The 26,748-nt window shown below is 34.7% G+C and overlaps 1 pseudogene across 1 annotated transcript; it reads left to right on the top strand.

Moving 5' to 3' along the window:
* The first annotated feature begins 171 nt into the window (after window positions 1–171).
* LOC308338258 (cytoskeleton-associated protein 2-like) lies at window positions 172–24,136 on the top strand (annotated as a pseudogene). The gene is made up of 3 exons: window positions 172–427; window positions 21,893–22,657; window positions 22,828–24,136. The product of its transcript is annotated as a cytoskeleton-associated protein 2-like (transcript).
* The last annotated feature ends 2,612 nt before the right edge of the window (window positions 24,137–26,748 follow it).

The raw sequence follows: 26,748 nt of genomic DNA on the forward strand, positions 1-26,748 counted from the left end.
ATCCAAGGCATGGGGGATGAGAAAGCCAGGAACGAAAATGTGCAATCTAACTCCGTGTGGTGTTGCAGACGAACGCCTGGGAAGCTTCAGCACCGTAGACAGCTCCCCGCAGTCCGCAAAAGACCTTTTCTTTCAAACACTTGAAATTCCCTTTCGACCCCTGCTCTGAGCATGGAGCAGAAGGAAAAATTCTCGGGGTACAAATGTGCAGGTGACTTATACAGTGAACGCGGAATAAGGGGTGAGATGAAATGTCTGAAGTGCCTAGGTTCTGGGCAACAGTTCACTGAAGCTTTAGCGGCAAAGAAAGATTGCTTGTCCTTCCCTGACTCAGACACTGGAGAAAGAATAGCAGCAACAGCGGGGACAAGGATGCTTCTGCACCTGCTCCAAGCGCCACCCGCCGAATCCCACTCTCCACCTTTGAGTAAAAACCGTCACAGCTAGCGCGGCAAAGGGAAGCGGGGGCGGAGCCAGACGACAGTGTTCTGTCTGCCAATCACGACCGCACAGCGGGACAGAGTGGCAGGCCACTCACGACCATAGGCGGTGCTTAATACTTTACCCTTTAAAAAAAGCAGTGAATAACTGGTGCAGAGCCTTAACTATGACTGGAGGGAGTTGGGGGAAGAAAGCCTCAGGACTCAGCATTGGGAGAGCCAGCAGCTTTTGTGAATTAGGTAGCAGAATAGCGCTGGAGAGACACTTTACTGTTCCCTTGCAGGATAAGGCACAATTTAGGAACAAAAGGTCCCTTCAGATGTGACCCCATGTCTTTGACCTTAAATGCAGGAGTCAACAGTAAACCCAGACCTTTAGAAAGAGCTAAGGAGAAGCAGAAAAAATGTACACGAACATCAATGAAACAGGAGAATCAGCTGCTTCTAGAATTCTCATAACTCTGGCTAGCTTCCTTCTGGCCAGGAAGCATTGTTGACTAGAGTAAGTTGAGTTTCTTTCAGTTCTAATAAGGGTTCTAAGAGGATGAAGGTGGGAAATCTTAAGAGATGAGTACTAGAGACACAATGGTACCCACCATTTTTTTTTTCTTACACGTTTTCTGTATCTTAACAGTAAGTTCAAGTGAAGAGGACAAATACACCTTTTATCATCCATCTCTCTCCCCTCTCTCGCCCTCCCTCTCTCCCAGCAACACCCCCCCCCCAACCATGTACACTGGAATTTGGATTTAAGACTAGAAATGAAAAGTGTGTGTATGTTGTATGCATGCTTATTCATGTAACTTCAAATGGAATTTAAAAAGATTAAAACCTATGCTGTTAGAACTTTATAGTAGCTTTTATTTACTATCAACCAAGATTAAAACTTTCACTACTTGAATTTTAGCTTCTCCCTAAAACTCCCTTACCTATTTATTCTGAAAGCCTACTTTAATAACTTAACTTTCTCAATGACTAAACTATATGCCAAGAATGTCTTCTTAGTCTTTCACACAAACATTTTCTTGTTAATTAAATTCCAGCACCAATTGACATATTGACCACCTTGTAATTCTTATTTAACTGGAAAAGTGTAAGTTATTACCTTCTCACCCTCTTAAATGAGGATACTGAAAAAAAATCTCTTTTTATTCCTTAGTAGACAAGGTTATTTACATTCAGTAAGAGGAAAGAATTTTTAGATTTATTTTATGTATTATTATTATATGTCTCTTTTTGCACTTAGTTTTCTTATTTAAATTACAAACTTCCAGAAGTCTCATAAGAATTATCACTGCTTCTACCCATGAATATTTGCACCCAGGGAAGGTTCATACAGGTTTAGTCAACTCAATTTTTCAACGAACCTTTTGAAAACTCAGTAAGAACAAATACTTTTTAGTTGGTCATTCTCTGAATGGCAAGAATTCTTTTAAAAACACAATGTAATCAATGAAACAAAATTACTATATTTCAAGAAGGCTTGGATTCCTTGCCTTGCTTCACTACTACCTAACTGGTAGTATCTTTGGAAAAGTAATCTACTTTTAAGAATATCTTTATTTAATGTATTTTTTAAAATATATTTATTAAGGGAATTGAGTTAAATTACCTCTGAGATTCATTCTCTCACTCAAAGGAAACAACCAATGGATGTTTATTTAAGTGAACAAATTAATGCGTAATATTTAAAAGTCTGAATTTACATTAATCTGTATAGTTAGGTTACATGACAGGATAAGTTTAGCTATTTCATCTCATTAATAACATGAAAGCATATAAATATTATACTTAATCAAATTAATAGATATACTCAATCAGTTTTGGGGTATAAATGTCATGTAAGAGAATGGTAATATGGAATCCCTGTATTACTGTTTTTTCATAGCACCATTATTATTTCCTTCAAATTATATATGAAAAGTTATGATCCTTGTCATTTATTTGTTTGACTTTTCCAAGGCAGTGAGGATAATGGCCATTATTTAGCACAGAACCTAACATATAGTAGATACTCAATAGTCATTGAATGCATTAATAATCATATTAGAAATGCAATATATATTTTTTGAATTAGATTTGTGAATTTGTTGCAAAGCATTGGGTACTAGGTTAATTTTGATTAAATAAATTAGAAATTAACCAAAGAGTGGGTGGTAGTGCTTTGTTTCTTAATTTAACATTTAATGATTAATTTTCCAGGGCTTCCTGTCTAGGAATTTTTATGTTGTTTGCTTTTAATTTCTATAAGATCAAAATGAATATCATGCATCTACATATTTGTGACAACTATTCTTATAAATTTTATCCTTTTAAGAATAATAGTCCTGATTGGCTGAGTAGGTGAATGAAAGTGTTTTTGAGAAAAAGGTCATTCTATGGCTGATGACTAACTGACCAGCCCATTTATATAAAATTAAGCTGGATTCTGAATTGGTCAAATCTCTTCTCTTCTCCTCATTGCCTTTATTACTTCTTGAATTAATGGATTATATTTTATATTATGTAAGATATGAGATTTCAGAACTGAATGAGATATTAATCTTCATCAGACTTTATACTTTCCTTTCACAAAGGAGGTAATTGTAACCTGAAGTGGTTAGGTGATGGTTACAAACCCTCATATTCAACAAGTTGAAAATATCAAACCCACTGGATGGCTCAGTGGGTTAAGCCTCTGCCTTCAGCTCAGGTCATGGTCTCAGGGTCCTGGGATCGAACCCTGCATCGGGCTCTCTGCTCAGCGGGGAGTCTGCTTCCCACCCCCCTCTGCCTACTTGTGATCTCTGTCTGTCAAATAAATAAATAAGTCTTTAAAAAAAAAAAGAAAATATCAAACATGAATTTGGTGTCACTAGCTCAATGTCTAGCATTTTGTGTACTCCCCCTACACTGTCTTTAATATTTCTACTAGTGTCTCAAACTATATGCATATTAACTAATCTACAGATAAGTAAATCAATTTCAGTCCAGTGATAAGGCTTTCTTTATATGCTCAGTTATTAATACCTATGATCTAAAACATATTGTCTTTATACATAAAACAATATGATTTGCAATTTAGTAAAAGACTTATTTACTGAAGTCAATATAGTATGTGGTTAAAAATAATTTATTGAGGGGCACCTGGGTGGCTTAGTGGGCTAGGCCTCTGCCTTCAGCTCAGGTCATGATCTCGGGGTCCTGGGATTGAGCCCCTCATCAGGCTCCCTGCTCAGCGGAGAGCCTGCTTCCCCCTCTCTCTCTGCTTGCCTCTCTTCCTACTTGTGATCTCTCTCTCTCTCTGTCAAATAAATAAATAAAATCTTTAAAAAAAATGTTACAAGAAGTAATGTCATTTTTAGAATAATTAGAATATTCATATTTTTTAATTAATACTCTGGGATAGTTGAAAGTCTTAATTTGTTTTGGTCTAATTTTTACCTTTATTCAGAGAAAATTGACAAATAAAATAATACTATATTTAAAGGATAGACTGTAATGATTTGATATGAATGTATACACTCTGAAAGATTTTCCTAACTGAATTAAATAGCACATATTTGCCTTTCTAATTTTCCCTTTTTGTTCAAATTAATCAACATATGATGTATTATTTGTTTCAGAAGTACAAGTCTGTGATTCATCAGTCTTATATAATATTCAGTGCTCATTACAACATATACCCTCACCAATGTCCATCACACAGTTACCCCATCCCTCCAGGACCCTCCCCTCACTTTGTTTCCTATGATTAAGAGTCTCTTATGGTTTGTCTCCCTCTCTGGTTTCATCTTATTTCATTTTTTCCTCTCTTCCCCTATGATCTCTGCCTTGCTTCCTAAATTCCACATATCAGTGAGATCATATGATAACTATCTCTCTCTGATTGAAGAAAGTCCTAATGTAGGTGTCAATCAGAAAGTTGCTTATTCAATACAAATCAGATAGAGGAGAATTAATCTTATTGCAGATGTAGATAATGTCACCAAGTATGTGAACATAGTGAATTTATCTTTTGTGTAGGGATCTGCCTAATATGAAACAAACTACAATAATCATGACATGTTAGCTGATCAGGTGCCTCTTTTTGGAATAGTGGTAGAAATATCTAATAATTTATCTTCTTTTTCTTGTCCAGGATTCAGAATTTCTCACATGAATCTCAGCAACAGCCTCCTAATTGTTTCTCCTGCTTGCTCTGTTATTCCCATTCATTAACCCTCCCTTGTGAATATTAAGGAGTTTTTGTGTGTTTCATTTGTTTGTTGCTTAAGTAAGTCAGAAAATGCCACTTGTATTCCTAAAACTGTTTAATGCTTTTCCATTGCAGTAGATTAAAATCTATAGTTCTCTTTACAGACGACAAGGCTCTGAATGATTTTCTATTGGAAAATCAGAAAGCTCCTCAACTTCATTTTTTCCTAGTCTCCCATTTCCCTGACTATGCACCAATAACATAAGCTATTTCTTATCTCATGATTTCTCTACTTCACTTTTCCTTTTGGATTTCTTACATCTAATCTTTTTCTAGCCATTAATTCATAATATAAATCTTTCTTTCAAAAAATTTTCCTTTTACCTTCAAATCAGGATTCATGTCTTTCATAGATTAAATTATAATTTAATGTTTGCGTTTGTTTGAATACTCTCAAAAAGCAGAGGCAATATGCATCTTTTTACTAATACAGTGTCTGGTATATTGTAGGTTACCAGGAAATATCTGTCGAGTGAATGAATGAATGCATAAACATTCTCTGCTCTTGGTTCTCCCTTTTCTAGGTCTATTCTCATTAATCTCTTTTAACCCCATTCTTTCTTCAAAATTATTTAAAATATCTATGTCATGGTGTTCTTTCCAGGCCAAATATATTCCTTTGCCATCTAAATGTAACCTTCAAGTTTATATGCGTGCCCTCAGTTCACTCTGAGAGTGCCTTCTTTATAAGTAAGATTAATATTATATAGTATATTGTAATTTTTAATATTTTAGCACTCAGACTGTCATCTTTTTCTCAGAATTGTAGTGGTAATTTGCCATAATTCCCTAGATGATTTTAAATAGTGAGCTATTTAAAGCAGTTATTTTACTGAATATTTCATTCTTTCCCTGAATATTTGGTATTAAGTAGGCATAACTTGAAAATGTACCTCCAAATCATTTCTTCAACCAATTTATTTATCAACAAATAGAGTTTATAATATGCATCATCTTAGGTGCTTCCTGAAATATACATGTGAATGACAAACAAATCTTGTTCCAGATGAACTGCAATCTATATAATATGTAAGATATACATGAATATTCATTGTATCTCATAGAATGTAAGTATTGAATGATGCAAGGAGAAATGCTATGGGAATTCAAATGAAGTACTTTAAAATGGAAAGCAGGAGAACATTAGAAAATTTTCAGAAAATAGGGGATATTTAACAAAGCTTTGAAACCAATTCACATTTCATTTTTAGAACTTATGTGGAAATTATAATGAAAAAAACTTTGTAAGAGGAGAGCAAAAAAATCCTCAAAAACAGAGAAACAGAAAAAAGTGGGTGAATAGGATTTGAGTAACAACATTTGTGTAGTTTGCCTATTTTCTTAATTTCTGCTCTCAAGACCTTAAGGTATACATAATCTGATCCATGTTTTAATGATGAAGAAACTGAGATCCAAAAATTTTAAGCAGTTTTACCAAAATCAGAATTTACGTTATTGGTATTTAAAAAAAAAAAAAAAGGAGCGACTGAAGGAAAGTAGTGAAAAAGAAGTTTGAGATGTATTATAGAGATCCATAGATACTGGGTCAAATAATGCACAAGGTGAAAAATAGTTGCTGAATTTTCTGGATGGTTAATAATATGTAAATATGGTTGCAGTGTCAGGAGATACCTTTATATACTTGTTAATGAACAAATCAATAAAACCCTATTTCATAAAAAAAAAAAAATTTCATATTTATACTCCTGAGGAGATTTTCTCATTGTGTCGATTTTTCCATTACAGGTCTCTTACATATTGAAATATAAAAAAGCTCTTAAACAAATAAAACACAAAACACCACGACTTTAACTGGTATCCTTTTCATTTTTGATCTGAGGTGACTTATGAGCATGATTCTTTTTCTCAGTGTCAAATACATGTCATCATACATTAAATTGCTTGTGGCAATGAACCACAGATTGGAGTATATGTCAATACCTTGTTTTTCAAAATGGGTAACAATAACACTTTGTAAGAAATTCAATAAAAGATCTTCTTCAAAAGTCTGACTTAATTTGAAAATGATGACAACTAACATATATTGTTGAATTTCCAGGCTAGAAAAAAAAAAAAAAAACCTGAAAAGTTTTGCAATCCTGTTACATACTCATATTGATTTATTTCTTAAATAATATTATTTACTTCATTAACAAAAAGTTCAAGCACAAGTTGTCAACTACTACTAAACTTTAATTATTAGGCAATATCTAACCACTTGTGATATGAAAGCTAAATATTACAATTCTATTACTTCATAGGATAATAAATTAATGATGCATATATTAATCTCTACAGCTTTGTCAGGAATATTAAGAAGTTACCTGTTATTACATATTAACTGAATAACAATTAGCCTGTGTAAGCAGTAATCAGAATATGTAGCGATATGCTATAATTAATAATTTACCTCTATAGAAAGAACTATAATCTATAAATTTTATAGCTAATAAATATTCTATGATTTTGACTATAATTTCTAATTTATGAAAATGATGAAAATTTATTTGTATTTTATAGAAAAATGATTGCTCCCAACTTTCTTTCAAATTTATTTAAGGTTTCCTTAACAATTTATTTCCGGTATTTTTGACTGAATAGATATCCCCCAAAAAACCATTTTGTGCTTAGCTGAGATCATCTATGTGGGGCTTGATCCCAGAATCTGGAGATCATGACCTGAGCCAAAGGCAGACGCTTAACCATCTGAGCCACTCCAACGTCCTGGAGTCATGTCTTTTAAAAGAAAAATCCCAAGAATTAATAACCGTAGGAAGCAACTGGGAAAGCTATCGGCATTCCAAAGGATTCTGAGAAGGAAACTTGTCTGTCTCAGCTTTAGCTCTTAATGGAAACAGAAAAATCTCACTGAAGACTTATTTGCCAAAACAAACTAACACAGTTTTTGAGCCAGAATTAACACCACCTAAGGGCACATAAATGCCAGGTTACAAATATGTATTTAACTGGTGGTGTGATTGTAATGTCCTAGAAATGTGGCAGAAACAACTGTAGATACCCCCTGGAGGAATATATTTTAAGACTGCATTTGAAGGAATTTCCACAGATAAAGTTCCAAAAAACACAGCGTCAATAACAACAAAACAAAATGATAACAAAAAACAAAAACAAACAAAAAACAGATGAATAAACAGGCCACCATGAATCCATGAATTAGAGTCAGCAAAGCAGTTAAAGAAGAATTAGAAGAACAAAGACTATAGATGTTGAGCAAAGACTGTACACTAGAAAATATAAAATAAATGTGTTTATTATGTGAAAAGAATAAAAATATGACAAGCACTATAACCTGGCCAGATGGATCTGAAAAATAACCAAGGGAATATCTAGAATAAAACTTATGAAAGCTGAAATGAAAAATCATTGAATTGTTAAAGCAGCAGATTAAATATGCTGAAACAGAATTAGTGGGTTAGAAGATAGATCTAAAAAATTATATAATGCGAACCAGCAGAGTCGGAGGTATTCAGAACAATTTCAAAGACATGGAGAAAAGATTCATAATTTCCCGCAAACATTGGATTTGTGTTTCTCCTCTTCCCCTCAAAAAAGGAATAAATTAAATGGGGGTAACTAATTGAGATTTTTATCAAAATGATTAAAGACATAGTTTTTACATTTTTAGAAGTGAGAAGTGTCCCAGGAGGACAAGTAGACAGGAAACTACAACTAGACTGGTCTTAATTGGTACCATTAAAGAAAAAAGCATTCAATGACAATTAACACATGAAAAAGGTTTAATTCAAGGGGATAGGGGACTATTACCACAGGTATATCACCACTGAGATGGAATTTTGGAATGGTGGAGAGATACCAGGCTCAACTCCAATATAGCTTGGGCAAATAGAAATTTATAGCCAAGGAGCAGAGTGCAGGTCAGTCAATAAAAGTTACTAAGAGAAGAGCACCTAGGTAGCTCAGCTGGTTAAGCAACTGACTTCAGCTCAGGTCAGGATCTCAGGGTCCTGGATTCGAGTTTCACATCAGGTTCCTTGCTCAGCAGGGAGTCTGCTTCTCCCTCTCCTTCTGCAGTTCCCTCTGCTTGTGCTCTCTTGCTCTCTCTCCCTCTGGCAAATAAATAAATAAAATCTTAAAAAAAAAAAAGTTACTAAGAGAAACAGTGGCCAAGAGGGATTCTGGCTAAACTGACCTAACAATTCTTGCTGTAGGCTAGCCAGCTGACCTGGGGCACGGTGGAGAATGAGGAACAAGATCAGATACCAATGGCTATCAGATATTGAGAATGTGGGGTTCTGATGGAAAGGAATTAGCAGAATTCTTGCTAAACTTGGACAATGCAGAGGTGAATTCAGAAGTCCAAAAGTCGGGCCTACTTGGAGTAAAGTTGAGGGGAGGCTGAGTAGAGTTTGGTCAATGAGAAAACTTTTGTCAATACAACAATCTCATACTAAAGTCAAAGGAAACTTCTCAATCTCCACAACAGGAAAAAGACAGATTATTTTTAAAAATGAAAAGAAAGACAAACAGCTATATGCAATTTCTAAGAATCAGAAGTGAACTAAAGGATATCTGAAAAAATGAAAGTAAAAGGAAGGGAATGTTCATAGGGTTACTGTTAACCAATAAATAAATAAAACCAGTGTAGCCACACTAATATTAAACAAAACTGAAGAGAATTTCATAGTTAAACAAAAAAGAGTCTTTATATAATAAAAAAAGTTTCACCAGAAAGATACAAGACTTCTAAATGTGTATGCATTTAATTATAAAGCTTTAAAACGTGTAATGCAAAAAAAAAAAAAAGAAATTTTAATATACTATTCAATAGCTGTTAGATCAAGCTACAAAAATGTCAGGATATGAATTTTGAAAAATATATATATATATTTGGTATTATATTGTATATACATTACATGATGTGTGTGTATATGCACAAATACAGTCAATAATTTTATCTATTTTATCTATTCAAAGTTATATCTCCAAATTTTGTCATAAGCATTCTTTTTAGGCATGTGTTAAAGATCTGTTAAAATTGAACATAATAATGTGTGCTATAAATTTCAACTATCTTAAAGAAGTGCTATCATTTCAGAGAATTGATTAATGTGAACCTTAAGCTAAAATGACTGCATTAAGAAACTTGTTGGATGAGGGGGCGAGAGAGGGATGGGAATGGTGTGTGGGTGGCTCAATCTGTTAAGCCTTGGACTTGATTTGCTCTCAGGTCTTGATTTCAGGGTCGTGGGATTGAGCCCTATGTAGGGCTCTACATTGAGTGGAGAACCTGCTTGAGATTTTCCCCATCCCTCTGTCCCCACCCTGTACTCTCTCTCTCCCTAAAATAAATAATTCTTAAAAAAAAAAAAAAGAAAAGAAACCTGTTGGTGCATGAATATATAAATATTTATCAGTATATATGGCAAATGAAAAAATAAAGATAATAAAAACGCAAATTAAAGCAGTTAAGCTGGTGACTAATTAAAAATGTGTAACCTTAAATGGTCATAAAATAAAGCTGAAAATTAGTAATATATGATACCTCTTTGGCATGTTGAATGAACAACTGAATGTTCATAAATACAGTAAGAAAAAATAAATGTAAGAGCAAAAATACAGTGTAAAACAAACAATATAGATGACCATGAAAGCCAAATATTTTTGAATTTTAGAGTTGATAAATTTAATAATAATATAACATTATTATAATATAGTAATCAAAGTATTTGTAGTCAGGATATTTCCTAATAAATAATATCATAATATAATAGTTTAAGTATTGGTAGGCAGAGTATATCTTAAAAAATCAAGAAGAATAAAGACTAACAACTCAATAGAAAACAATCATGGAACGATTTCATGAACAGAAATCAGAAAAAGGAAAGAAATAAGTCGTATATGCAATTTAAGATGTTACACTTTATTTGTAGGTAAGGAATTCAAATTAAATTATGAGGCAAAATGTTAAAGCTAACAGATCAACAAAGTTGTTTAATCAATAATACCAATTGTTCCAAGAATGTGGGATCAATATAGAATTTATGTAGAGCTAATGAAAATATACATGATATAAGACCTATTAATCTAATGGTTGTGAGCCAATTGTTGTGCATTTGATTGTAATAGAAAATTGCTTATTCTCCCCTTTTAAATTAGAAAACTCACTAAAAATTCTTTTGAGTGTCATATTTTAGAATATTTTTAAAGTCTAGTTAGATAGTTACTAACTATTTACCCTATTTAACAAAAGATGGTGTTTAACATGATTTACTAATTCTTTCACTTTTGGTTTTCAAACTAAACCTTTTCTTCTCTCTGCAATCTCCCCCACTCCCCACCCCCCCACCCTCCACGTTTCACTAAGCTTAAATGAAATGCAGACTGAGTTGTTTTACTAGGGAGTTCCCACTTGACACTTAAATAAAGTGATTAAACTTAAATGATGACTACTTTTAAACCAGGCAGTTCTTTCTCTTTTTTTTTCCCCCAAATTTATTGGAAAGGCAGTATTTCATGCTTTATCTTTCACTCAGGTGAAAATGCAATAAATAACCAAAGGGCTGTGTAGATAAAATTAAAAGCTTTCACAGCAGCAATAATAGCTTTGAGTGTTTTAAAAAATTCTCATTCATTTTCAGCTGGTAATGTGTAGTACATACACATGATATTCTAGGGTTGCTTATGATAATATCCTCTTGGTTTTCATGACCCTCTTGGGTCCTCTGGACTAGAGTCCTTTTATTATTCTAGCTACATCCAGATTTGGTGTTGCAGTTTGCCTTCATTTATGGTATGTGGGGTCAAGACAAACCTAGGCTTAATTAGTAAATTCAGTGAAGTATTATGGGTAGACAGTTGATCTAAATATGACTGTTGTGAGTTGAATCATATCTCCTGAATGGAGGTATCTTTGGAGTCCTAACCTTGTATACCTCAGAACGTGACCTTATTTGGAGATAGAATCTTTACATAGATGATCAATTTAAAATAATTCATTAAGAGGTGTCCTAATGCAGTATGACTAATATCCATCCTCAATAAAAGGGAAAATTTGGACACAGAGGTAGATACTCACTGAAAAAAGATGAAAGGGGAACAGGGAGAAGATGGCCATCTACTGAGCTAAGAAGAGGTGCCTGGAATAGATCCTTCTCTCATGGTCCTCAGAAGGAACCAACCACTAACACTTTGATTTTGGACTCCTAGTCTCCATATCTGTAAAACAATATATTTCTGTTGTTTTACCCAATTTGTGGTACTTTTTAAATGGCGGCCCTACCAAACTAATACATGGGGTTCTCTATATATTTTCTCCAAACTCTTACCAGTTGTCCTTCCCAAGTCAATTTGCTATTGAAATCAATCCACTGATGGGTAGAGGAGAAGCTTTGGGCTTAAAAGCTTCTCTTGGCAGAGAAAACAGATGAGGACTCTTTCTTCTCTGGGCTAGAATAGAATAGAATAGAATCACCATGTACTTGGCAAAAATGTGGCACACAGAGATTCCTAGAGGAAAATTTAACTTAGTGAAAGTTTTTCCAATATGCGTGATCTTTGAAACTAGGGAGGAGATGGACTACATCTTTTCTTGACATTGGGAATATGCCTGGAGACTTGGGATCTGCAAAGTCTTCATCCTGCTACTCAGCAGGGACTAGTAGTCCTTCTGCCCCTGTACCATTGGCTCAGAGTTGTAAAAACTAGCCAGACTGCCCCATTTGTTTACTCCTACCACCAGATCTAAAGGGTAATAGAGAAAATAACAAATCATTTAAGGGATTTGAATGGTCAAAGAGAGGAAAATCCAGTCAGCATAAACACATTTCATGCCAGCAAAATAGAGTTGCTGCAAGAGACAGAAAGCTGCTTGAACAAATAACAAAAACCCTTAAGAAAACTCAAGTGAAATCCCAATCACAAATGCTTTCTGGAGCTAAAACAACAGGATTTCCCAACTAAATACTTCAGTAGGTAAACTGAAAGATAATATGTTCAAATCATGAACCCACTTACAGATATAGAGGATCTAGTAGAAGAACTGTCTCAAAGCACAGAGTGAAAATATAAAGCAATACAAGTTATGGTGGGGAAAAAAAAAAACCTTCAAGCAACATGCCATTTAGAGAATATATACAATAAAATTAACAAAAAGTTTAGAATTCCATAAGAAAAAAATTATATAACTTAAGAGATAGTAAGAAAAAAGTATATAAAGAAATATTTTAATGAGTTGAATAAAGAACTAAATTATCCAATTGATGAGACTCACTGAGATTTAGGCAGGTTCAAAAAGAAAAAAAAAAAAAAGCTAGGTATACTTTGTCAATGAGTAACTAATAAATTTAAAATCAAGAAAATTATTACAAGCTTTCAGATAGATTCTAATGTAAAAATTTAAGTAAACAATCTGAAAAGAAAAAGAATCCAGCAATTTAGCTAAGGGGTAACAAAGCACTCTGTAAGTGGAGTTTATAGCAAGAAAACAAGAGTCTTTTGATATAAGAAAATAGGCTAACATAATCAAGTATCAACAAATTTAAGAAATAAAACATGACTACTAATGGAGTTTGTCAAGATTTGATAAAATTTCTAAATTTCAAAAATAAAAAGGTACATATGTATAATAATTAAATGCAATAAATATTGTCACACATGCAGAAAATATTATGGTAAAAGTTAAAGCATTATAGCATTTTAATAATATTTGTAAATTAAACCATTATTATTCTACAATGATTTGCAGGTTTTCAATAGTCAAACTGTGGAAGGATCTGAGACGCCCTTCAACAGATGAATGGGTAAAGAAGATGGGGTACATATACACAATGGAATATTATTCAGCCATCAAAAATGATAAATACCCACCATTTGCATTGACATGGATGGGACTGGAGGGGATTATGTTAAGTGAAGTATAAGTCAAACAGAGAAAGACAATTATCATATGGTTTCAGTCATATGTGAAAGATAAAGCAATAGCATGGAGGACCATAAGCGAAGGGAGAAATCAGAGAGGGAGATGAACCATGAGAAACCATGGACCCTGAGAAACAATCTGGGGGTTTCAGAGGGGAAGAAGGTGGGGGAAGGGGGTAACAGGGTGATGTGTATTAAGGAGGGCATGTGCTGTAATGAGCACTGGGTGTTACATATAACTAATAAATCACTGAACACTGCATCAAGGATTAATTATGTACTATACAGTGGCTAACTGAACATAATAAAAAATAAATAAAATAAAATAAAACATTTGGAACATTGAAATGATTCATATAAAACTCAAAACTGGAAAGCTTATAGAAGTAAGAATATTTAGTATGGTCTATTTATATAATTGTCAGAGAGCAAGAATTCCTGTCCCCTTCAAAGTCCTTCTAGCTGGACTAAGACTCAAAGTGACATGAGACATATTAACAGGAGAAAATAAAATTTAATAGCATATGGGAATCCACATAGACATGGAAATTCTAAAGATAGGCAGAATGAGTTATAAATGTCCTTCTGAACTAAAGAGAAGGAGGTAAGGGTCTGGGTCTTCAAAAGACAGAAGTGCAATTCTCAGAAAGAATGAAACAGTACAAATATTTGGTATCCAAATGTTTGCTGGGCCACCCAGAAGACATGAGACAGAAAGGACTTGGATCAAAATGGCCTTGCTAGGTTCTTGCTATATCTAGATCATATCTGCTTGCTACATCTAGATCATATCCTAATGTAGCTATCTATGTATGGTGTTAGCTCTCTTCCTGGAGAAGGTCCTCTGTCTAAATCCTTTTAGGCAGTTGTGGGATGGCAAAGAGCTTTCCCCGAATCTGCTGGGTGGGTCTCAATTGCTTTAAACTCAAAATAATCATTATGCCAAAGCAGCATATTTTGGCGAGACCTGTTTTGAGCCCCTTCAAAAGGATAAGTATATTTAGGTTTAAGTGGAGAGAGGGAAATGGAGACATACATACAAATGGAAAAAAAAAAAGACACTTAATGCTTCCTTAATTTATGTATTTTTATGAAATTATTTTGATGTGCACACGTGTAGAGAAAAAGTTTGGCAAGCTTTTCCATAATGACTAGGGCTTAGAAATTTTAGCACACACTGTTTGAGAGACAGTCTTGGAAAATTATAACTTAATTAAACGTTTTTAGACCAGCTTTTCCTGTGGGCTATCAAAACAGTTTTTCTCATGTTCTTCAAATTATGTAAAAAGTGCTGACATCAGCCAATCAAAATAGTTTTTACTATATGTACAGTTTCATCAGAATTTTGTTCCCTCATATTTATTGGTATTTAAAAATTTAAGATTTATGTCACATAGATAATATTTATGAGATGAATTCTATAGCTCATAAACACAATAAATTTTATTTGTTTTATGGGTTAACAACAGAAATTTTGATTTGTAAATATTGACCGCATCATTCTGTGTAGTGTTTAGGGAAATAAAGAATAGTTATAAAAAATAAAATTATTAATTCCTGTGATATGTTCATTCATTTTAAATTTTTTTTTATTTTTTTACTAACATACAATGTATTATTAGCCCCAGGGGTACAGGTCTGTGAATCACCAGGTTTACACACTTCACAGCACTCACCACAGCACATACCTTCCCCAATGTCCATAATCATTCATTTTGAAGTTAAAAGACATCTATTACTTATTTAACCTTTTAGCCCCGAAATTGGAATTATCTTCTGAATATCATGTTTTTTGTCTGTGTAATACTAACTTAAAACACAGAAGCATTTTACCTAAGATACTGTTAAATGTTTCTCTAAATAAATTATGTACATTGTATATTTTCTTTTGAATTGATTTTGTCTATGAATTACATAAATTTGCTTCCAGGCAAAGTATTTAATCATATTTTCAGTACAAAAGATTTCTCCCAGTCAGGTTAGTATAGTTGTTTTCCAGTTAGTAATTCATTGTTCTCTTCCCTTCTCGTCTCTTCTCTTCTCTTTTCTCTTCTTTCTTTTTCTCTTTTCTTTTCAGAGAGAGAGAGAGAGAGAGAACACGTGCAGAGTGAGGGGTGGGGCAGGGGAGAGGGAGAGAGAGAATCTTAAGCAGGCTCTACACCCTGCGTTGAGCTAGATTTCAGGCTGGATCCCATGACCCTGATATCATGACCTGAGCCGAAATCAAGAGTTGGACACTTAATGGACTGAGCCATCCAGGCACCCCTATTTATCCTTTTTTTTTTTTTTTGGTCTTATAATAGAAGGTTTATATATGCTTAACTTCCTCAAAAGTATTAAACAGGATATGAATTGAAAAGTGCTATAATATAAATCCTCAAATGGATCCCAAACTCTTAAATGCCATGTTTTGCATATGCTACATGATCTGTTTGGGGGATAATGAGATTCATTAAATTTATGTATAATTTTGTGCTCTTATTTGTCTGAAACTACACTGATTTCTTTTTTGGTAAGCACAGAAGTTAGGTTGTAGCTGGGGATTGCTGATTTTTTTTTTCTTTTAGTCACCATACTGTACAATACATCCACAGGACTTACTTGTAAGTAGAAGTTTGTACCTTTTGTCCACCTTTACACATTTTGCCCATCCTCCAACACGAAATCCCCACAACCACCAATCTGTTCTCTGTATCTGAGTTCTGTTTTGTTTGTTTGTTTTTAGTTTCCTAAAGGGGTCATACAGTATTTGTCTTTCTCTGTCTGACTTATTTCACTTAGTATAATGCCCTCAAAATCCATTCACGTTAGAACTGGCAGGATTTCCTTCTATTTTTATGATATTCCTGTATATCTAATTCTATTATAAATATTTCTATTTATAAACATTTCATATGTTTTTACATGTCCATCCATCAATGGACATTTAGGTTGTTTCCATAACTTGAATATTGTAAATAGTCCTGCTATGAACATGGCAGGGCTGGAGATCTCTTTTTGACAGTGTTTTCATTTCCTTTGGATAAGTATCCAGAAGTAGAATTGCTGGGTCATATGATAATTCTATTTTTTATTTTTTAAGGAACCTCCATACTGTTTTCCATAGTGGCAGCACCAGTTTGCTTTCCCATCAATAGCGCAGCACAGGTATTCCCTCTCTTCCACATTCTCGCCAACACTTGTTATTTCTGGTCTTTTTAAAGGTAGTCATTTAACAGGTGTGACTTAATATCTCATTTGGTTCTGATTTGCATTTTCCTGATGATGAGTCGTGGTGAGCAACTTTTCATGTCCTGGGGATTACTTTTTACTTGAAAACAGGAAGAGTTGCAGCTTCAATAATTGTCACAGATTTTTTGTTTTGAAAAAATAAAAAATTCTTAACATTTTAATTGAAAAATTTAATTGCAACACTGCCACTCATCTACCCACTCAATAGATTTAGGTGTCCCTCCTCTATACTGTATGCTCATATCAAATTTAAAATTATCATAAGTATTTCAAAGTTTTATTTACATGCTTGTTTCTTCAACTATACCAGGAAGACCTTTAAATTTATCTTACATCACAATCTTAAAACTCACTAAAGTACCTGACACAGAATATAAGCTGGAGGTCCATTTAGAATGAATGAATAAATCAAACAAGTCAAATCATATATTTTAATAACAATTGATGAAACTTTTTTTTTTTTTGGTAAGTTGGAATTTTTATCCAGGGAGATTGACTTGCCTTCATTTAATAGTGACAGAACTGATGAATGGCCTATTTTCACACCAAAAGTTATTTTTCATATTAAATAGATACCAACATAAGAGATGTTTCTGAATTAGGTACCCAAAAATAAATGAAACAGCTTTAATGCCATGTATGCAAACAAATGTTTCATAGGAGCAGTTTCAAATCTTTGGTCACAAAGGTTAGGATACTATTTGTATTTTCATTAGTCCTTTTTTGGATGTTTTTGAAATTTTGACTATCTGGTGTATTTAATATGCATTTTCCTTTTCTTCTGCCCTGAAGGAAAAATGTTAGAAGTAAATATTTTAAAAGTATGAATTCTTGGGGCACCTGGGTGGCTCAGTGGGTTAAACCCTCTGCCTTCGGCTCGGGTCATGATCCCGGGGTCTGGGATCGAGCCCCATATCGGGCTCTGTTCTGCAGGGAGCCTGCTTCCTCCTCTCTCTCTGCCTGCCTCTCTGCCTGCTTGTGATCTCTGTCTGTCAAATAAATAAATAAAATCTTTAAAAAAAAGTATGAATTCTTTAACACCTTATAGATTTTTTTGTCTTAGAAATATCATTTAATATGCAGAAGAAATTTATTTGCTAAGACCCAAGAATTTTAAGAAAACTTCAAGAGCAAAACAATATTTTTGACATTGGCTATAACTGGCCTGAATTCAGGTACCAGCATTGGCACTTACTCTCCTTGTTGCCTTGGAGAAAGTCCTTGTTTTTTTACTTATTTTTATTATTTATCTACAAAATAAACATGATAATGAGTTTCATCCATTCTCCTCTGCTCTTTAATTCTTCTAAAAAATCTGACTTCTTTTGAGTGCCTTTTTAAAATTCCATTGTATTATCTGAAACGTTTGTAACTCTGTTACTATTTGATTTCATGCACTTTTGTAAAACAACATTTTAATATTTGAAGATATTTATATTTTATTAATTTTTAAAATAACAAGTTTATTGAGATATAATTTACATTTGCACCATAAAAATTCATCCTTTAAAGATGTACATTTCAGGGCACCCGGGTGGCTCAGTGGGTTAAAGCCTCTGCCTTCGGCTCAGGTCGTGATCCCCGAGTCCTGGGATCGAGCCCCCATAGGCTCTCTGTTCAGCAGGGAGCTTGCTTCTCCTGCTCTCTCTGCCTGCTTGTGATTTCTGTCTGTCAAATAAATAAATAAAATCTTTAAAAGAAATAAAAATGTACATTTCAGTAGTTTTTAAGTATATTCATATAACTACGCAACCATTATCTGTATCTGATTTTAGATACATAAACAGTATCTGATTTTAGAAAATTTTAATTACGAAAGAAAGATCCATTAACAGGCATGTCTTGCTTCCCCTTGTCACCAGCCCCTGGGAGCTACTAATTTACTTTCTGTCTCCATCAACTACCTAATTCTAAATATTTCATATAAATGGGATCATACAACATGTGGGCTTGTGTGACTATTTCCTTCATTAATATGTTTTTCAGGTTTGTTGTCATACATTGATCTTGATACCTTAAATTAGTTTAATGTCTAGTAAACATAAGTGCTTACAGTCCTTTTTTTTTTTTTAATTCAATAGACTTTATTTTTTAGAGTTGCTTTTAGGTTCACAGCAAAATGGAGCAGAGGTACAAAGATCTCCCATATGCCCTAGCCCTATACATGCACTGCCTCCCCCATCATCAACATCTTCAGTTCTTAACATTTGTTACAATTGATGAGCCTACATTTGAACACTGCTATCACCTGAAATCCATAGTTCACATTAGGGTTCACCCTTGGTGTTTACCTTCTATGGTTTAGACAAATGTAAAGGGCATGTATCCCCTATTACAGGATCATACAGAATACTTTTGCTGCCCTAAAAATATTCTGCTCTCTACTCATTTAACCCTATCTCCCCAGCTAACCCATAACAACTGCTGTTCTTTCTACTGCCTCCAGAGTCTTGCCTTTTCTAGAATGTCACATGGTTAGAATCATGCAGTCTGAAGCCTTTTCAGATTGGTCTTTTTCACTTAGTAATATACATTTAAGATTCCTTCATGACTTAACAGCACATTTCTTTTTATCACTGAATAATAGTCCATTCCCTGGATGTACATAGTTTATTTACCCCTGTATCTGATATTTCAGTTTCATTGATCTCTGCTCCAATTTTTATTATTGCTTTTGTTTTGCTTGCTTGGGGTTTAATTTATTCTTCCTTCACAAAGTGAAAGCTTAGATAATTAATTTTAGATCTTGCTTCTTTTCTAATAAATTCACTCAATGCTGTAATTTTCCTTATAAGTACTACTTTTTTGCTGGATCCCACAAATTTTGATAAATCGTGTTACTAAGTTCAAAATACTTTAATTTTTTCTTGAGATTTCTTCTTCGACACATGTGCTAAATTTAGGAGCATATTGTTTTTCTCTAAGCATTTTGGAAATTGACAGCTTTTTGTTACTGGTTTCTAGCTTAATTCCCTTGGGATATGAGAGCAGACATTGCATAATTTCTATAATTTTAAATTTGTTAAGATGTGTTTTATGACCCAGAGTGTGTTCTATCTTGGGGATTGCTTCCTGTGAACTTGAGAAGAATGTGTATTCTGCTGGTGTTGAATCAACTCGTCTATAGATGTCCATTATATCCAGTTGATTCATGATGGTATTGAGTTCAGTTATGCCTTACTGACTTTCTTCCTGCTGAATCTATCCATTTCTGATAGAGGTGTGTTGAAGTCTTCAATTCAGTAATATTGGATTGTGCTGTAATAACGGAACAATAGTAAATAGGCCTTTAGTAAGGTGGTGGTAGGGTGTTGGTGGAGGGGGGTCTATGATTAAGTCTCAGTCTTTTAATGAGAGTGTACTTCTGGACTTTGAGCTTCACAAGTGCTTCCTGTTTTTTGTTTTTTGTTTTTTTGTTTTTTAACCCTTTAGGTGGTATAGGATGACTGGAATGGACCAGAATTGGGGATTTCTCTTCCCTCAGGTCATTTTTAAAATATATTTATTTATTTAAGTAATTGCTACACACAACGTGAGGCTTGAACTCACCACTCTGAGATCAAGAGTCACAGACTCTTCTGACTGAGCCAACCAGACACGCCTTCCTTCAGGTCATTGAAACTCTAATAAAAAACAGGAGCTCAGGCTTTGCTTAAATAGTTTCTCCTGTGGCAGACATTATTAAGAAGAAGAGAATGCTGTAGTATATTCCAAAATGGTTCCTTTCCCCCTCCCCTGGCTGCGAGCAGGCAGGGATTTTTCTCTGATATTCACCCAGCTAACCTGGTAGAGCTCCAGGAGGTGAAACTTGAAAAGTATGGGTCTCCTCCTATGAATCTGAGTCCCCTGAAGTTTTACCCCTCAGACTTACTCATCCAGAGCCTTCAGTAATTCGTCATTTATTTAGGATTCCCTTCCCTGTGATTTCTACTCATGGGTTTCTGCTCTAGTAAGATGCGATTCTTTGTATTTGCCTCTTGGTTTCTCCAATTTGGAGGCATTGACTTGCTTTGTGACAACACTTCTCTCTTACATATCTAAGACAAGTTATAAAATTTTCAGTTTGTTCAGCTTTTTACTTATTGTTAGAATAAAGTGGCAACTTCCAAACTTCTTACCTGCTGGACCAGAAACCTCAAGTTTCTTATAGTTTTATTTAAAAAGCCTAATCTGATATTCGATTTTTAGGGGTTTTACAGCTTTTAACTATTTTTTAACTATTTCATATTTTGACCTACAGAGAGGACTTCACTTGAGCCCTTTAATATAGGCCTATTTAAGGCATTTAAGAAAACGGTAGGGTCTATGTACATGTATAAGTGAATACTAAGAAGAAAGTAATTAAAAGTAGAGTCTAGTCATATAAATTAAATGATAAATTAGCTTCATTTCAGTTCCTTAATATACTTAGCTCTCTCTTGCTTAAAGAATATAAGTTTGGTCTTGCCTCTAAATGGAATATTCAATGTTCTGCATGGTTAACTTTTCTTATTCTTCACGTTTCAGGTTAAATACCCTCAAAAAAGGCTTTCCTGACATATGTAGAGCAGCCACCACATCTATTATTTTCTATTGTATTACCCACTTTATTCACTTATTAGTTAATGATTATTTATCTACTTACTTATTTTCTATCTTTCCTCCCCTAAGTTAAGGTCCAAGAGGTAAATATCACTTTTGACTTCCACCTTGCTTTGCTCTGTGTCCTAAGACACAAAAGCAAGACAGTGAAAAATATAGGAAGAAAAACTGTCACAGAGGGGTCATGGTGAGGAAGAAGAGCAGTAGAGGAAGCTCCAGGGATATCCAGCAACCAAGGGAAAACAGAAGTGCTAAAACACAAAGCCTTATCTAAAATCCAAGAGTAGTTGTCTGAATCCTTCACCCTCTTTGTTTGTTTGTTTGTTTGTTTTTGAAAGATTTACTTATTTAGTTTGGAGGGAGAGAGAGTGTGCTGGGGCAAGGCCAGAGGGAGAAGGAGAGAGAGAATCCTAAGCAGACTCCCTGCTTGAGTGTGGACTCCAATACAGGGCTTGATATCATGACCCAAGCTGAAATCAGTTGTTGGACACCTGATAACTAACAGAGCCTCCCAGATCCCTCAATCCTCCACCTTCTAAGTCTACTATTATACCCCATAGGATGTTACCAATTGTGTTTGTTTGCCTGTCAAAGCTATAAGACCCATCAGCATTAAACTCCAGCCCAGACCTGCCTGTATCAGGATCCCAGAAGCCAATGTTGGAGCCACCAAACTTCTGGGCAAAAGGCTGACTTCAGGATGTGATTCTTCTAATCAAACCGTAAGCCTTCTAGCGTGAAGATGGATCATCCACTACTGGAGAACTGTGTAGAAAAACCATGGGGTTATTTAATATACAAGAATTGAAAACTACAAAGCAGCAGTAGTAGATCAAGGAAATGCTAAGTGTGCAGACTCTGTGGACAATAACCATGTTGAAAATGAATCCTTAGATAGCTTTCTAAAAAAGATGAACAGAGAGAACTTGCCCCAAACCTTACCAGATCTGAATGGGAACCAAATCCTGAATAATAGATAAGAGGTAAGCCAAAGACTAGTTCCTATCATCAAATCAAGACCAGTTTGTCTCCTAAACAGGCCTTGAGCAAAAAAAGTTCAGGGAATAGTGCTTTTCTGAAAGACAGAGCTAATAAACAATTTGTTGGAGAGACACAAATTTGGATTCCACCAGTAGAGTCATAGTAACTCTCCAGAGGAACAAATCTTGCAAGACCAGGAGAAAAACTCCCAAAGATAATTCCCTCTCACTATCTTCAGATCCTTAATAGGACTCAAGCATCAAAGAAACCCGTGGTCAAGGACATAAAAGACATGGCTGGGTTTTTTTGATGCTTGAGTCCTATTAAGGATCTGAAGATAGTGAGAGGGAATTATCTTTGGGAGTTTTTCTCCTGGTCTTGCAAGATTTGTTCCTCTGGAGAGTTGCTATGACTTTACTGGTGGAATCCAAATTTGTGTTTCTGTTATTATGGCCTTAGTTTCATGGAGATAAATATGAAAGACCAAATGAAACTAAGTTACAGTTGCACACTGTTACTGAGCAGAAAGTAGAACAAACCCTGGTGTGCTTCCGGGAGGCCATAATAACAGACATCCAAACATTGAGCAAGATCAGAAATCCACTCAAACTTGTTTAGACCTTGGACATCATGTACACTGCAAGAATCAAAAGCCATAAGCCAAAGGCCTAATTTGACAGTTGGCAGTTCTAATTCAATCATTCCAAACACCCCTAACACAACGGCAAATGGAACCAATGGGAATAAATGCAGCAGCAGCTATCAACAAAAAGCAGACTCTGGATGCCAAGTTGAAAAATACTCTTCCCCAGAACCACGTTCTCAATGAGACAGCTCCCAAAACTAAAACTGATAAGAAAACCATAAAAGAGGTAGAGTCCCAAATGGGACCGAAACTCATCCAAATATTAAGAAGAAGATCACAGCAGAAGATTGAAGGAAACAACTGGAAGACTGGCAAAAATCTAATGGGAAAATCTATAAATGGCCTCCTATGGAACTTAAAAAAAAGAAGAAAAATAATAAAGGAAATTAATATTTTGTTCTGGAAAAGTATTGAAAAAGAAGATGAAGAAAAGAAAGCACAACATAACCTGCCCAATAAAATTAAGAGCATTCTCGCAGAATGTCTGCAGCTCATTGAAGAGGGTGTACTTTCTAATGAAATAATGACCACATTGTCCAGTATTCCTGAGGCTGAAAAATTTGCTACATTTTGGATCTGCAAAGAATAGTTGTTGGCAAGTAAAGGTACTTTTGCTGTTTTTGGGATGTACAAAGAGGCCATTAGAAATGGGGCAACACTGACACAAGAGCTGTGAGGAGTTGTTCTTAATATTCTGCAAGACCCAAACAGAATCACAGAAGGAGTTACTTCTGACTCTTCAGTTGCTGAAACAGATATAGTAGCAATAGAAGAGCTGGAGAGTAAGACGGAATTTGAAGTCTTGTCTTTAAAAGAGACAGCAACAACCCAAATGACCAAAGCAGAACAGGATGACCATCCTGGTATCAAGTTAGAGCTCCCTCCCCCATCCCTAGAGTAAGTGGAGTGCCAGAAGTGTAAGACATGAAACTCATCATTCTTATACAGCCTTGGACAAAGATTGAGCGAGTTGTGTCCTGTTATCCAGAAATGCTGCGGGTATATGATTTAGTAGTGGTTTCTCTTAATAAGCTATTAGAAGTGGGAGAAACAGAGTGTTTTATATTCCATAAAAATGAGGCTTTGCCTGTAACATTAGGGTTTAAGATCCTTGAGTCATAATTTCTCAATGCCTTTTTTTTTAAGGTGTATCTGAGTGTCCATGAAAGAAGGAATACCCTTGTCCAGGTGACCTGGAGAAAACTATAGAATGGACAGACAGATGATGGGCTCTCAAAATCTAGTAATTCACTGGACTTACTCAAATTTAATATCCCCATGAGACTGGCTTTGGTTTATTTAAGACTACAGTTTGCCACAATTTTCTAGCATACATACATTTTAAACTATTGAATATTAATTTACCCCACAGGTATGGTAAAAATTTTGACTTTATTGATCTACATTACTCTCAATATAGTTCTTATTTGTATCAGAAGTTTGGTGCCACAGTATGGCAGACTTTCCTTCTGGCAAACACCTTAGCAGGGAGGGCAAGTTCTTCTAGCCAGAAGGAGCTGTGCTTAGAAGCTAGCCTTTCTGACTAGATGCCACATGACAAACCATCTGGTCAAATCCCCTCATTTTACAGTCAGTGCTAGCTGTGCCTTTGCTCAGAGATTGCGAATGACTTTTATATGCAACTTTGACTTCTGTCACAGTGTCCCTGTAGATGAGGGGCAATTCACGTCCTGCCTGGGCCAGGGCTCCTCTAATGAAACACAATTCTGAATTGGGGTAGTCATCTAGCTTTTTATATGTGAATCTAATTTTATATTTATTATCCAGAAATGCTTCAAAACAAAAGGGAGAAGGGAGGGGAGGGGACACTTGCTTCTTCACTTCAATTCTTTGCTCTGCTATAGGACACGTGGCCTGAGAAGACAGTACCAGCCCCACAGACTAAGACAGGTTGCCTTTCCTTCCTCCTGGCAACTGTTCTTGGAAAGGTAAAATCAGAATCATTATGTAAATGTAAAGTGTAGAAAGCCTAGCCAAAATATTTTGAATTTAAAAATTTTAGCTTCCTTATTATTGAAGTATTATCTAAAACAAGAATAAATAAATTTTGTTTTAAAAAAAGACAATGAAAAACAGAGAAAGGGAGAGGATGAGAGATAGACAGACAGAAAAGGGACATAGGTATTTTTCTATAATGTGAGGTCTTAAAAATTTGAGAACACAGATCAGAGACGACATTTATGCTGATGGATGGAGACAAGGATGGCATATTTGGCAGCATTCCTGTCCTAGTCAGTGGGGTCCTCAACATTAGCAGTCAGTAATAATTGGTGTAGACCTTAGTACCAAGGTCAGCCCCAGGGCAGATGTTTGAATCTGTGGCAGTAGCAGATGGAGTTGTGTCTCTAGTGGGTACTGATAGCATAGTTGACATTTTAAGGATAGCAATAAATGGGATATTCAGGAAGCAAAAGAAGAAAGACAAAATGCTAAAAATCATGCAGTAGTCATGGAGACAACAAAGTTCTTGGAGCATTGATACTTCCAGGAACCTCTCAAAATTATCTAGGAGGAAACTGAGGAAGACTGGGTTTCCTGAAGAGTAAATAGGAACATGAAGTGCCAGAGAAATTTTACTTTGTGGATCTGTTTTTTATTTTTTCTTGTTGCTAGACTAAGATGTCTAAGAAACAAAGATTTCCTTTGTTTTCTTGTGTCTTACAGTAATCTATAGCACAATGAATTTAATATAGTTAGCATGATCTACCCTTTCTCTCTACAGATAATTACTTCATCACTTGGCATTCATGCTTTACCTTTGAGGCTTAGGATCCTGTGATATTGAACCATATGTCTCATCCGAGTTGTATACCTTGCACCTAGGTTGTGTTAAAATTGTGTATCTTCTTAGAACACTTAGAGGCTGGCAAAACCTTAGGACAATATCAGATAAAATTATATTTTATCTTTATAAATGAACATTAAAAATCAAATGCATTGTTAAATCTTGACATTTATCCAAAAGGAAATTCAATTTGGAAATAGTTGCAGGGCATTTCTGAAATGAAAGATGAGATTTGGGGGTCAAAACCAAAGACTATGTCTTTTATTTTTTCAGTCATTTTCTTTTTCCCAATGCTGCTCTAGGTAAAACAGGTGCTTATTACAGTCGTTATTGGATTCTTTCCAATTTATGATATTATGTATTTCTTATTCTCGTAAAACTGTCTGCAAGAATAGGCTTTTCTATATCTAGAAAGTAAGAAATTTATAAATCTACAAACCAGGACCTATAAAGTAATATCTCTTGACCAAAAAGATCTCATAAATTGTATATGTAATAGATACTTAAATATTTATTCTCTTTCCTCTCAGGTACACTCGCAGTAAAATATGAATCTTTCCACTTTTTCCCTTTAAAGCCTTTTGTATGATATTAAAATATAAATGATACCAAATTTTAGAGAAAATATAGTAGCATAATATTGTGAATGAGAGGACAAGGCAACATAAATATGAAAAGAAATAAGTAAATGGCAGATGTGTATAACCACATATTTTTAGGACAATAGGCATAGCCACAATAGAAATTAAATAAATGATCATACACTTTTTCAGAGTTGATTAAGTCTGAGGGTGGTGATGTACTGCCATTTACAGTACCAGCTGCTTCCTAAAACTCGAAGAAGTATTATATGTGTTTTCATCTCAGTCAAAAGAAAGTGATGGATCTGAAGAGAAATATGGAGCACAGACTAGAAAACATGACCTGT

The sequence above is a fragment of the Martes martes genome (genome assembly GCF_963455335.1).
Source record: "Martes martes genome assembly, chromosome: 2".
In the NCBI taxonomy this organism is placed as follows: domain Eukaryota; kingdom Metazoa; phylum Chordata; class Mammalia; order Carnivora; family Mustelidae; genus Martes; species Martes martes.